Source organism: Atractosteus spatula, chromosome 2 (genome assembly GCF_055471065.1).
Source record: "Atractosteus spatula isolate fAtrSpa1 chromosome 2, fAtrSpa1.hap1, whole genome shotgun sequence".
Lineage (NCBI taxonomy): Eukaryota > Metazoa > Chordata > Actinopteri > Semionotiformes > Lepisosteidae > Atractosteus > Atractosteus spatula.
In genome coordinates, this window is record NC_142707.1 from 55,700,017 (window position 1) to 55,715,127 (window position 15,111).

A 15,111-nucleotide genomic window follows, 5' to 3' on the forward strand; every position below is an offset into this window, starting at 1 on the left:
TCATTCAAGAAGTGACTGGATGAGATCTGAGCTACTTACAATCAAACAAGTTAAATAGATCAATATCTTCCTATCTTTTGGATCCTTGCTTATATTTCTGTATTCTTTAATTATTTGTTAGTCTTGTGTTACATGGAACGTTTTACTCATGCTATGCAAGAAGAAGACAAAGTGTCACATATTAAAACTAATAGTTCTTATGATTTTTAACCGAGATAACTTGTTCAATGGTCATTTACTGTATTTACTTCATAATATACTGTTACAAAGATTTCTGAAGAATAAAGTCAGTTAAAGAAACATTAGGACATAAGACAAGCTCTGGAGATATCTAATTCCTCAAAATGTTACTGTGAGGTCTGCCACTTACAGTGACTTGCAGATGCATTCAGACCCTTTCTACAGTGTCCCATTTTGTGAAAATGATGCATATACATTTTTTAAACTTTATATTTTATTCAAAACCTGAATTTTTAATAGTAGACTTCTAAAGTTATTATAAATCATGATAATGTCAGCCAAAACTAAGGAGAAAAGCTGAAATATGTTGATTGCACTGGGCCTCGCTACACTGGGATTCCTACTGTAGGTTCAATTCCTGACCTGGGGTGCTATCTGCATAGAGTTTGTACGTCCACATGAGTTTTTATCGGCTGCTCCAATTTTATACCACATTCCAAAGACCTACTACTAGGTTAATTGGGTTCTGGGAAGACTGACCTTGGTGTGAGTGTGTATCTGTGTGTGCCCTGCAGTGGACTGGTGTCCCATCCAGGGAGTATCCCGCCTTTCTCCCTTTGCTTGCTGGGATAGGCTCTGGCTCCCCTGGGACCCCGTATTGGATAAGGTGGTTAGAAAATGGATGGATGTTAATTGCATAAATATTCAGACCCAGAAGTCAATATTTGGTGAAAGAACCTTTTGCAGCAATCACTGACAGATGTTTTTTTGGGGTAAGTCTCAACTAATTTCGTACGCTGACTTGGTGCAACAGCTTGCCCATTCTTCTTGGCAGATTTACTCTACCTCTCTCAAGTCACTCGGGGGATCACTTGCAAGTCCTTCCACAGATTCTCAATTGGATTCAATTTGGATGGACCACTCAAAGACTTTCACTTTCGTATTCTTAAGAAATTCTTCTGTGGAGTAGGTTGTGTATATAACAAATATTAATTGCTACTTCAAAGTGTCATGATTGCAAGCTTTAAAGCAACAAAATATGCAGACTATGCAAGGGTTTTAATTGTGCAAGGCACTGTAAGCCTGCAGTTCAAATGGAAATCTTAGACACTGCTGGTAAAGTGCTAATCCATAGCAAAGCTTTCAAATTGATCGCAGACTACAGTTAAGATTTTAAATTTTTCTAAGAAATTCAATAAGAATTCAATAAGACAATCTTGAGTTCTACTTTTTTAAAGGAATGTGCAGATTCAAAACTTGGCAATGATACATACAGCCTTCATATACAATACTTTATACTTTTCATATACTTTTACCATATCCATACCATAGATGCGGCCACATTGACATGCAGCCTCTGTTTTGCTTAGAATCTCTTCAAGATTGCAACAGTACCACTTTTCATGAAAGTTTCTTCAGTTTCTGGAGAGCACACCATAACTTCACCCAGCGAAGTTACTTTACCGATTATGGTATTGCTCAGTCAGTCTAAGAGATGCTATTTAACATTACAGCATGTTCTGTCCTGGGTATTGTATTTATTGTCCATCGCATTTCTATGCCCAACTTGGATGAAATAGTATTTCTGCATATTTAAGTGGGATAACTCCAGGATCCCACAGTCAAGATGAGATAACTCTTCACATTCTTATAATGGGATCAGGCTCCCACTTGTGTTCCAATTCAATGGACCTGATTGTGTGGGAAGTCATTCTATGAGATGGTGATTCAGATCAGTCATAATGCTGTTTGAAACACATTCAGTTGTCCCTCCATTATCTAAAGTCTGATTAGGAGCCCGCCTGGTTTTATAAATCTATTTTTTGTTGCCTAAGGAAAACATCTTGTGTTTCATCTTGTGTGGCTAAAACTTAAGCTCTTGATGTTATTTCTTTTTTTCTGGTGCAGAATTTAAAATTGCAGAAATGCTTTTACCAAGTGTTCGCAACCACTTTGTAGCTGAACAACTTTGCTCTTCTGAATGATGTTCTTGTGTTTTCGGATACCTTTACATTAATAACAGGTTCACTTTTAAATAGTATTTCATATAGAAAAGTTAAAAAAATATATTTGTTAATACCCTTATTTCTGTGACTCTCCTGAGAGAAGTTATGTGGAACATTCAACAAAGTAACAGTGCAGTATTGTGTTAAAACAATCTTTCTGTGTTAGTACCTGTAAGAGGAGGAGGACAGTTCTCTCCTCCCATATGTCAGGTTTTCTGATTTGTAAAGGTCTTCCTCTGAGCTTTGATCGGCATGGAAAAACTGGTTCTGGAAACAAGTCATTTGTTCATTTTTCATGCTTACCAAGACTCCAAGGAACTTACCAAGGAACCACATGGCACCAGAATAAAACGTATTCAGTCTTTTGACAAGATGGCATTTAAAATGAGGAAAAATGTAGTACTGTACAACAAGAAGTCCACTTAATAAATAGAGCTAACTAGCAAAGGCAGTTAACTACTGTACCTAGTAAGTATTGTAGCTTCTTACTGCCAACTGGGTTAGATGGGTTAAATGCCCTCTTCTCATTTGGAACCTTCCTTATGTCCTAGATAATGTTATAATGTAAAGATTATGTTCTAGACAACATAAGACATGGATTGTGGGATCGATTAGAAGAATTAGTAACAGTATGCTTAAAAACTAACAAGTAAAAAATAGGATAACATTTTATTTTTTGGAATTTAGAATTTCTAGCCTCTTCATTCTAGTTTTCCACAAGCATGATGTTTGTGTCCAGGTTATCTGGTGCAGGAAAAAACACACTGAGACTTTCTTTTATCCAGATGTGTTCAATTGATTGCACATTATGTATATGAACAGTATATGTATGATGTATGCATTATGATGTATGTCATATACTTTATGTATGATATACAATATATGATTCTGAATGATCACAATTTTCTTCCAAGTACTTTGATTAAAACAAAAAGTTTTACAAATCTGAAGTTGGTAAAATGAAATGGCCTTTTTTGGACAATAGTAACTCTATAGATAAGAATATGGCCAGTTGAAAAAAACATGTGGGATGTCACTTTCAGCATTTAGTGGCAGATGGCATGAACAAACTGTAAACAGCTACCTTTGCATGCTGGAAAGAAATCTTACCCAAACTGATTTTTACATGTGTTTGCTAGATCAGATTTGTTTGGGGAGCATATATGAACCATACCAGATGGTATAATCAAATACATAGTGTGTGCAAATTTGTTACAGATGAGTCAAAACTACAGATGCTGAAAGACTTCTCATGCACTCATTAAATTTGTCAGTGTAGAAAAGTCATTTTGAAAGGTTGCTCTGCCTCAGAGGAGGAATGGAATATTTAATTAGTTATAGACATAGACCAAAAGACTCTTACAGTACATACTGGACAATAATTCACTTTGGCCTTCTGTAGATTTCTGACAGATCAAAAAGTTAAATTTTTTTCTCTTGTCACTCAGATTTCTGCTTAACAAATCATTGATGTTTCATGATTTGTTAGATAACGACAGACTGTAAGGCTTATGTGTTTTATTTGTTCTTGCTCTAGGTGACATTTTTCTAATTTTGAGCAGTTTGGACTTTTGAATTTTGTATTTTCTTATCGTTTATTTTTGCTTCACTCGATTATCTGAATTTGTCTAAAGACATTTTGCAACTCAGTTGCAGATGTATTCAGCACAATTAAAGTTAAGAACATAGGGTAAGGATAAAGAAGGTTTGCAAACAAAAGGAACTCACGGTCTATCTGGCTCATTTAGTGTTTAGGAGCAAATGGATTGAGATTTTCATCCAATTTGGAATGATAGCAGTTTCAACAATATTGTTGGGTACTGTGTTACAGACTCCCCGCAACTTCTTTGTGTAAGGGCATGCCTCCTGCTATCAATTGTAACTGCAATGACCTATTGATTTATATTTTCAAACAATATCTGTGTGTACGTGAAGGCATTTTTACTATTGTCCTTCCATCTATTTTCTAACCACTTTATGTAATTAATTGATTGGATTAACAGATAGAGTTTCGCATTTGATGTTTGAGAAGGCTTTTGGGACTGGTGCAGTTTTACACTGGAGCGGAGCAGGCATCTCTGACAAACCACATGACCAAACCCCTCCCAGAACTCCATTCATGAGAGCATCACTGCAGCAACAGGTCGTACACTAAGGATGTCAAATTCAATTCCCGGAGGGTCAGAGCCTTCTGGATTCTGTTCCAATATGAGTTGTCAATTAAACAGTTCACCTAATTATTTCCTTACATAGACACAGAATGTTTCTTAAGGTCTTACTCTTAAGGTTACTCTTGCATGAGCTCTCTTACAGCTCCTCATCTCCCCTCTCTCAAGAAGAATCCATCTATCACCTACCGTACCTCTGCCTTGGAGATCTTTTGTTGATTTAAGCATGGCATGTCAGTGGTCCAATTGAAACTCAAGACAACCACACAGCACAGAGCTAAAATGCCACTAAACCCTAAGTGGCTGAAGTTACATTTTCACTTTCTGGCTATTGTGTCTAAGTGCAGATGGATGCATTTCTGCAGATGGTAATTTATTTAAATTCATAGAGAAGAAAATCTAATCTTTCCTAAATGGGTCCATCTGGTACTAAAACGTACAAATATTTATATATTCAATGAATTCATGTGGAAAGGATTAACAAACATGAATTAAATATTTTAAACTCATTTCATATCAAATGTTTCAGATTTTGCAAAACAGAACTACAGGGTTCTGATTTGGGTACAGGGTTTTTGAGTGCAAAGATCTGACTAATATTTAGAGGTGTTGTATTTTTCAGTTATTATAGCAATATTAAACTGATTTTAATATCGGTGAAAATAATTTAAAATTTGATTAGAAAATTAATATTCTATAAAACGGTTTATTTAATTTATGGCATGCATTCTTGGATTGTTTTAGAAAACATTCATGATTAGTTAACATGGGAAGTGTGATTAATTTAAAAAAGTCTTACAATTATAAAATAATTTGTTGACTTGTTTGAGTCATTCCTTAAAAAAAAACATTATTCATTTTCCAAAACAACAAAACAGTAATTCCTGCCTTTTGTCCTTGCGTGACTTTTTTGTTAAAAGTTACCTTTCCATTTCTAAATGTTGTAAAAGTTATTGTGCAGATTTCCTTTTTAATTGCTTTAACTTAAAAAAAAAAACCTTAAAAAACAGATTTGAGATGATGCTTTGATTATATCTGGGTCATTATAGCTCTTGGATAGGGGGTCACCAAGGAAACTCGGCTGTAAGTGGTATGGTGGACCTGTAGGTGTCACTCTTCCATCTGGCCCTGAATGGAAAACCTATGCCCCAGTGTGCCACATGTGCTATATTTTGAATGAGGCATTAAAGCAAGGTCCTGATTACTAAGTTTGATGTAATATCATGAGAAATGTTTCTCTGTTCTTTGTTAAATTGAATGGAAGAATGTGAATTTGTCTATTGCATTGCATATTTGAGCTAACATAAGGAGTGAATGCTCTTATCTTTTATTTTAATATAGATGGTGTAATTGAATACATCCTTCTTGTATTTAAAGGACACATTTGACAGATACTTAGAGGCAGGCATTACGATTCTGGTCACATTCCTATTATTAAAACTGAAAGAACTTACAGATTTACCAATATTAAATACTTTAACAATTCATTCTATAATACTATTCAGTGTGCTGTGGTCTGGGTGCTCAAAGGGTGAAGAAGATAGCTATTTGTGTTTTTTGAAAGGAGAATTCATGGTAGTAAACACAACTGAGTAATTTAACATTTTTAACCAATCAAATAAGTGGATAGCAGATTAGTCAATACAGTACATTATCTGAAAGGCTGGGTCCAATGGAACTTGTGAATCCCAGTGTATTCTTTCCTTTTTCTATGATCTCTGACATACTGTACCATTTTGTGTCCATGGCAAAGTGTCAGTAAACACCCTTTCCTCACAGATATAATAGTGTTGCCAAAGTCAAGGATTGAGGCACATTTAAATAACATAAAATATTCTGACAGGCTTACATGTTTGGAAAAAGAAAAGGTTTCATATTACATTCACATTGTTTTATGGTGGTTCATAATGCTTTTGATGAAAGGATTAATATCAAAGAAATAATCAGAGAACCACAACATTTTTACTTTCCAGATCACCTTTGTTTCTTTTGATAGGCTTATCTAGCTTCTGCCTGTGTTATAGACTAAATCTCTGCTCTATATTAATTGATTGTAATGACGGCCGTTGGATACAGTATGTTGGATTTTCATTGTATTTACTAAAAACGTTATCTTTCAATCCTTTTGGCAGTAGAGCAAAATATCCTTTCTTTCACATAACTGACATAAAAATGTTACTTCAATTTATTTTATGTGACAGAAAGAAGAGATTTGTGAACAAAAAATCTAAATGTCACTGTACGTTGGCATACTGTAAGTACTGTCAGTAGGAGGTACAGTAGGAGCAAAACATTTACTGCCCAAAAGACAGGGTTTCAACAGGATGGCATGGCAGCGCAGTGGTTAGCATGGCTATCTCACAGAGCTAGGGGCCCTGCGGTGCTGTCTGCTAGGAAAATCCAAAAATTAGACTTGAATAACTTTTAAGTTGTGTGCTTAAATAGAACCACTATCAAAAATCAAAAAATCACCATCCATGTCCAAAATGTGTTATAGCTAAATTTATTAATTCCCCAGAAATCAGGAGGTGTTCTTAAATTCTGCAAGAGGATATGCGACTCCCGAACCCTCCTTTGAGAATTTCAAAGGCAATAATGCATTAGAAAAATCATGAGTAATACTCGTTAAGTTTCTAATTGCATTAATTTAGCTTAAGCATTAGTGATGCTGGTTAACGTTTGATCACCATAACTTTGTAAGGATTAAAGGCTCCAGCAAGTTCTTGTAAAACCCTGGCAGTCAGGCAGCGAAGCCTCCTGTTTTTGGCAAGGGGAGGCTGTGTTGTCTTTTTTAACAGTCTTCTCTTCAGCTGAACGATGTGTAGATTCGTCTGTCACTTGGTGATCAGTGACCTGTCTGTTCAGACTTACAAATCGAATCCACGTTCCATTCCCTCTCACGATCTCATGTGTGAAAGAAAGGATGTTTTGAAGGTTCCTTACACATCATAAACCCTAGCCCCACAGTTTCCAAATGGCCAGCCCATAATTTCATTTCCAAAGTGCCAGGGAGTGAAAAGGACATCAAAACTATTGATCAGAACATTGTTACAAATGGGGGTTACAAAACTTGTGAAAATCAGGATTTGACCGAGCGGTTTAATAAATAAGTGAATACATATTCATAACCCCTAACTTGTAAATGATTTCTAGCAATATACCTGAGCGGTTGGTATAATTAAGAATTAATTCTTTGTCATCTGGCACAGCTATGTTGAGAGGCATAATAATCCAGGCACACTTGGTTAAACAAGTATTTATTACAATGACAAGACACAAACTATGCTCACACAACAAATCATACAACACACAACTTACTCTATGTACAGTATTTACAAACAAGGCATTTCAGAGGCCTAACATTCTGGTCACCCAGAAAACCCCACACTACTACGAAGCATTTAACTCTTAATGCCTACAGAGGCCACATGAGAGATGAGCTCCCTTCTAGCTAAATACAATGCAACCTGCAGTTAAATCTCTCTTTGCACCCCAGATGCCGCAAAATCAATCGGAGCCTACTGTATATTCCTATCCATAAAAATGCACCCTAACAGAGGTAGCCTTTACTCAGGAGACCCAAGTTCCCTAAATACACAGAATAGCACTCTCTTTCTAGCAAGGTTCCAATACTTAGCTCCAGTCAGGTTTGGTTTGGATGATCATGAAGTAGAAGCTCTCTCCTGGCACAAGCTTCAAGTCCTCCAGAGTCTTGGCTCTTCTTCCTCCTGCTGCTTCTGGTTTCTTCTTCCTCCCTTTTCTGTCATCTTAATGCCATCTTATGTTGTGTATTTCTGTACTGAACCTTGACAATGATTAACCCACAACTTACCTAGGTACAGTTTATTAAGGTAAACTTTAATATATTAACTTTGTTTCTGCTCAAGGGACCTCCTGGACCTCAGCAAACATCCTCTGGCTTTGAATCTAGAAGTGTTTACTCTGCCAAGAGTCACAAACTTTATCTTTAATCCAAGAGACACTTCTCAGTCACCTACTGTAAAGCTGTAACAATATGATGGTAGACTTGTCAAGGGAAACATGATTGCCTTATCTCGATTAAACAGGAGATTGAGATTTTTCCAAGTTTTTTCCATAAATGCTTTGGTTGCCCTCCATATAACCAGAGACAATAAAAAGAGCACACTTTCTCCAAAGGGCTTCTTTTAGCAGCAGTAATACATGGCTGTAGTGACCTAGTTAAAATCCTCTTAGAGATTTAATTCCTCAGATGTACTGTATTCCTCAGCAATCTAAGGGTGCTTACATGTGTTGTCTGTATACTGTACCTGTTGGTGAGCCTTTAGGGAGAGTATTAGCATTCTAGCAGGTGACAACATGTTCTTCTTTGAAATGCAGCCAGATTCATTAACAGTCTAGTACAGCACTCTAAATAAGTACATTTGCAAGAATAATTAGACTAAGTGTGCAGTGATTTCCCTGGTGGGGAGAGAATTTACCAAATCAAACAGTGACTGTGATCATTATGTCTTGAAAAGCTGTGAACTATCGTAGCTTAACTTTTCCTTATAGATTGTGTTGTTGATTGGATGGTAGTTGTAAAGTAGGCTGCAGACAATGATATTTTAATTCTAAAAATTTCCTAAATTATGAAAATACTGAAGGCTTGTTGTTCACTGTACTGTGTAAGCACAAAATAGAGGACAAGTAGAGGTATTCAGTGTTTTTACAGTATTTTTACAGGCATGTTCTTTCCTTACTACAGTATATGAGAGGATATGTATTTTCCTCTCATATACTGTAGTAAGGAAAGAACATGCCTCTCAATACAGGATATGTATTTTTAAGAGCTGTCTCATTTATGCTAGAATATTTACTTTTACCACAGCCAAATGACCTCCACTCATCTAGCAGAGTTTCTTGTACTCTTTTAAAAACTAAGCTAGTAAATGTCAGCATAGGGTAAAACAGTCTTTCTTTAGGTATCAACGGGGCCTGAAGAGACTGAATACAAAAGCTGTGCTCTGTATGTGTCATTGACAGGGCAGTTCATAAGACTGAATGATGTATGAAAATATAAATTAGCCAGTACCTGATTAAAATGTAAATTGGATATTAAGCAGTTAATCCAATGAGGTGGAAAGAAAAGACCAAATTCCTTAACACTGCCAGATGAATTGGTGAAGGTGCATTAATTCCTGATGGCAGCCTCCTACAAGAGCAGTTCCCCAGGCTTTGTTATTTTGTAATTTTATCAGAGTACATTTAATTCAGTTTGGTACTTACAGTATGTCCTTCTTGTGTTCTTGCATTTTTTTAAATCAATCTCTTTAATTTTGTATTTTACTAATAAGAAAGTGCAGGAGGTTGTTACAGGTCAGCTATACAGTATATACTATACAGTATATACTATGTACTGTATATAGTGTATGTTCAAATAATTCTGAAAATTTGAACTGCAGAATTTGTATAGGTAGTGATACAGTATGCAGGATTTTTGTCTAGGCCTCAAATATTTTGCTAATACCTGTACTACTAAAATTAGTGTTAAAAGCTTCTCTATAGCTTTTCTTCTGGTTTGAATTTGCTTGACAGCAATTCTTATCCAAGGTGACATTCATTGATAGAAGTTGTCCTAGGAATTGTACATAGCACAAGCGACACCATGAGTTTCATGTCATTCAGTGGAAGACAAAACAAAAACCCCTCCTACCTATCTGTCCAGACGGAGGGGTTTCTTCAAACATTCATCTCTTTCCTTGCTGTGTGCAAGGAGGAAAGAAAGAGGCTCGTCAGTGTTGATATTATCATTCTGTCTTGTCCTTTTTATCTGAGGCATGTGTACACCATTGTATATTTTTGTAAAAGAAATGTCTTATTTAAGTTACAGTACATGGTTAAAATAAATGCCATCTCTTCAACGTTTTGTGGTCCTGGGTTACAATCTGTTTGCATATTCTCTGTGTCTTCACTTGGGTTGTTTCTGGGTATTATGGTCCCCTCCCTCCTCCCCCCCACTGCCTAATGACAAATAAATAGAAATAAATACTGTGTACTGTACATACTGTACTTTTAAAACTGTTTCTCTTTATATTGTGCATAGATTTTATTGTGCATAGTATCTTATGTTTATTGAACCATTATTGGAATATGAAGTTCCAGGAAATTGTTGTTAAAGCATAATATCAACATAAAATGTTTTACTTAAGGTATAAATTAGCATTTCCATTTAAAACATACATATTTTTATTATTTGTAATGTTTTAATTTAATATCAATTTTGAATTTTCTTGCGCATAGTGTACAGCAGATTTATTATCAGCCTGATTTGTCTAAATGGTTATTTTATGACTTGTTTAATGAAGTGAATGCAATACATGTTTAGGATATGTGTAATGAATATTACTTAAAAGAGTTGAAGACACATGTTGATCTTTATAGCTCTGGCCCGAAGCAAACATTTTGCCAAATTTTCTTATGCTGAAAGTTTAATGATGTAAGAGAAGACGTGGTTATGGGGAAAAAAAATGCCCCCACAGCAGAAGTTTTGGGAAACAGTCTGAGAATTATCTCAAGAATTTGAGTTTTCATGCTTGACATCTTAGTAAGATCTGCAATAAGGTCAGACATTTGTACATACCGTATAAAGAATAGTTTTGGTAACACCATTAATGGCTTATTTGTCTCATATGTGGTGATATAAGAGATAAGATCTTGGGGAAAAAATGAAACAGCTTCCAATTCTTTTGCGAAAGAAGCTGTAGTGTCTTTTTGCTTTCAAAGTAACCTTCTTAACTCTATTTAATAAACTTCAGATTTCCTCCAAGATCAGGCACAAAATCTAAAGCTCTTTATAGGCTGCCAACAACAAGGCAAAGTTAAATCAATAGAAACAAGGGTATCTTAAAAGTGATTAGATCACATCATCTGTCAAACTCTTTTTCCAAAACTAAGTAGCTCATGTCTAATTTATTGGCCTTCATCACCAGAAAGACTAATCTAGATAAATGATACAGCTTAGAAGAAGTGAACTGTGATAAAATGCTGAAAAAAAGATTCAGGGGATACTGAATATCTAAAACTTGTATTACAGGGCAAATTAATTCCTGAATTAAACATATCTCTGTTCATCAATATGATCCGCCAGCAGTGGTTTAATAGATGAAAAGATGAATTTAGAAGAATGGTTATAGTTTGAAGGCACTACAACAGTGATGCAAAAAGATCATGCTCATTGTACTAAAAGAAGGAATAGCAACTAGTAGCATTAGACTAAGATCATCTTTCTTTCAAATATAACGTTTCATAACCCATCTCAAGGTGCTTTACAATAAAATAATGCAAAACCATTAGACAACACATGAACATTCAATTTAAACAAATTAGTGAAACAAAGAGAAATACAATTAGTGTTATACTGTATTGTAATTGCAAGGTACTGTGGTATGCTATTCCGTATATAAATATATATACGGAATTTATATATATTTATACAAAATAACATGGTATAATATTACCAAGCAGGAAATTAGATAGATTACTTCCTTATTGAGACACCCCATCTTAAACAAAACTTAAACAATGGACTCACTAAAATGTTGAACAGTAAATAGTATTCACTGGTGAATCACGAGTCTCACATCATGCGGCTCCAGTTCTACATTATGAAACGCAGGGCACCATATGCAATTGAAGAGGTTTGTGAGAGGGTGATTGTTACGTCCCCAACATGGCTCAGTCTAGGGGCGAATGGAGACTAACATATGAGTAAGGGTTTAACGGCCAGAAATACACAAACAAACAAAAAAAAACACTACTAAAAACACTATTCTGCAACCCAAAGCAAAGCCAAAGCAAAGTCTTCCGCATTCTATCTAAACTAACTAACTAATTAATAAATAAAAATTGCTTACACTTATATAGCGCTTTTCTGGACACTCCACTCAAAGCGCTTTACAGATAATGGGGACTCCCCTCCACTACCACCAATGTGCAGCATCCACCTGGATGATGCGACGGCAGCCATAGTGCACCAGAACGCTCATCACACACCAGCTATTAGTGGGGAGGAGAGCAGAGTAATGAAACCAATTCATAGATGGGGATTATTAGGAGGCCAAGATTGATAAGGGCCAATGGGAAATTTGGACAGGAAGCCGGGGTTACACCCCTACTCTTTTTGAGAAACACTCTGGGAGTTTTAGTGACCACATAGAGCGCCCCCTGCTGGCCCCACTAACACCACTTCCAGCAGCAACCTAAGTTTTTTCCAGGAGGTCTCCCATCCAGGTACTGACCAGACTCACACCTGCTTAGCTTCAGTGGGTTGTCAGTTGTGAGTTGCGGAGTGATGTGGCTGCTGGCTAACTAACTAACACTACAGCCAAGAAAACAAATCCAATACCTCTCGCGTTTTCTTCTTCTAACACCTCTCTTCCACACACCCTCTCCAGACGTCCCATACCGTCCCATTTAAAACCGGACCCCTCTCTTCAACCAGTCCAGAGAGAGATCCAATTTAAGGACACACCCACCTCCAAAAATGGACCTCCGCACAGGAGGGGAGTAAAAAAAACAGAACGTAACAGTGGTAGGTTCATACAAAATGCTTGCCAATTATCTGCAAAGTAGTGGGTTGATCCTCTGATATGACAATGACACCAGAGGCTGGGAAGGTAGGAAATGACCTGCTCACAGAGTGAGCAAGCGAATGGTTTTGTTTGCCATCTATTTCCAGACAGCAGACAAAGACCAACACTGGAAACCTTTGTTTCTTGGTATTTAAACTGCCATTCAACCAATTATCTTACACCAATTGGTCAAGTGGCTGAGGATGGCAGGTCATTCCTTACTGATATCTGGAGAATGTGCAATAGTTCAGATAAGAGTTTCAATCCACTCTGAATCTATTGCCTTTCACAAAGTACCCCAAAAATAATGTTGTTACTGGATGTCTGGTATACCATAGCTTTCATTCTCATTCACTAGATCAGTTCATCACACTCCTGATACTGGCAACGTTACAGATTCACTATGAACAGTTTAGCAGGAGGGTTTACTATGTCGAAAACATTCTTAATGATATATTGTAGCATTGATTTAGACAAGGTAGATTTTGTCCAACAAATGTATGAGGCTTTTTGAAAGATTCAACCACTTATGTGGGTAACGGCAGAGCTTATGATATAATAAGTAGTCATTTCTAAATTTCCAGTAAGGATCTGATACCACCTTATACCACCTTAACCCATACCAGACGGAGTGCAGTTATCTCTTGTATGTTTCATATGCTAATTTAAACATACTGTAATTAATGAGTCAATGAAACACCAAATGCAACCAATATATTTTCATTCCCATTTCCCACTGTAAGTTAAGTTACCACTGCTAAAGTGTCAGAAAATAAATAATACTGCACTACAGTACTGTAGATCACAGCATTGTACTTTCCCTTGCAAGTTACATACTGCACAGTAACTACATTGCAAAACTGCTCCTATCCTTGCTTTATTTCTTTTTTCACAGTTTGTGGGATTTTATTATTTTGTTGCTGAATGTGTTTTATGAATTTGTTTAAATTGTAGTACCATCATTTATTAATAGAGTGAAAGATGAACTGTTGTCCTTCCAAATCCTACTAACGCCTTAGTCTGCTTTTCCTGATTTTTTTTTTCTGGCTGTGGCCTTTCCCATTCGAATGCAGTTTTAGCTAATATTAAGTGTCAGGAGATCCAGCTTTGTGGGTTATTTGATTGTTTTTTCTTTCTGATTTATGAGTCTCAACTGTGATTTTGAAACACTTTGGTCCTCGTTTCAATTAATGACTTGTCCTTTTGTTGATGGTATAAAAATAATTACCAGTTTTAAAATTAATGGGCTAAGCTCCTTTTTTTCTGTTGGGTTGTCTGGGTTTTATTTTTAGTCCCAGTTTCTGCCTTTTGGTGTCTGTTTCTGATCAAAGAGTTGTGCTTTCTCTGTTCTCTCTGTTTATAAGTTGCCTGTTGATAATGGACAGGGTGCTGATAAACTGCATTGTCAGCCTGGATGTTCCACACCTTGAAAATACAGCCAGTCTTGTTTGCCCTTCTCACAGTAAGGATATTGCAAGAAGCAGTGTGCTCTAGTCTTAGACAACTTAGAGTGTTATTTCAGAAAATTCAGGTAAGACAAACTAAATCTAGATCAGATAGATACAATTAATGCTGTCTACAACTAAAAACAAATAAAAAATATAATTAATTAAATGTATTAGTGGAATCTAGATTAAAGTCTCTTGAAACATTTAGAGATAGGAGTTCCCATATTTACTTTATCATTTATCATTTTGTTTTTTATTTTTTATAATGTACTGTAATAAAAAAAAGTAGGCACAGCATTTTAAGAACTAATTTGTTATCCAAAATTATAGCAAAAAAAGGATAAAGGATTTAATTTAGATAGACAAAACCAGGAAAATGCAACAGTACTATTAAACTGTAGCTTTGTTGATCATTTTAAATAAGATATGATACCTTCTTATTATTTGAGACCATTTTCTTACATGGCAGAGCAGCCCCTGAAATTACGCTATATTTCATCAGATTTTATTCAGTGTGTCTTTTCACTAAACAATAAAGAACACATTGTGTTAGAAAGGAGAAGAAACATCCATTTTCACTTGTGAGTGTTAAACGATAATGGATGCTATCCAAGTGATTAAATATGACTTGCCAGGGCAAGTCCAGGCTTTGTAAAATGTGATAAAAATGCATGAGGGAAGCAAATTATAATGTTCCGTGTTAATAGCACTAGCAGTG

At 35.9% G+C, this 15,111-nt stretch overlaps 1 protein-coding gene across 1 annotated transcript in view; it reads left to right on the top strand.

Annotated features, from left to right (window-relative positions):
• The window catches only part of smyd3 (SET and MYND domain containing 3), a 344,242-nt gene that overhangs the window by 316,277 nt on the left and 12,854 nt on the right, over positions 1-15,111 (top strand). The window lies entirely within an intron of this gene.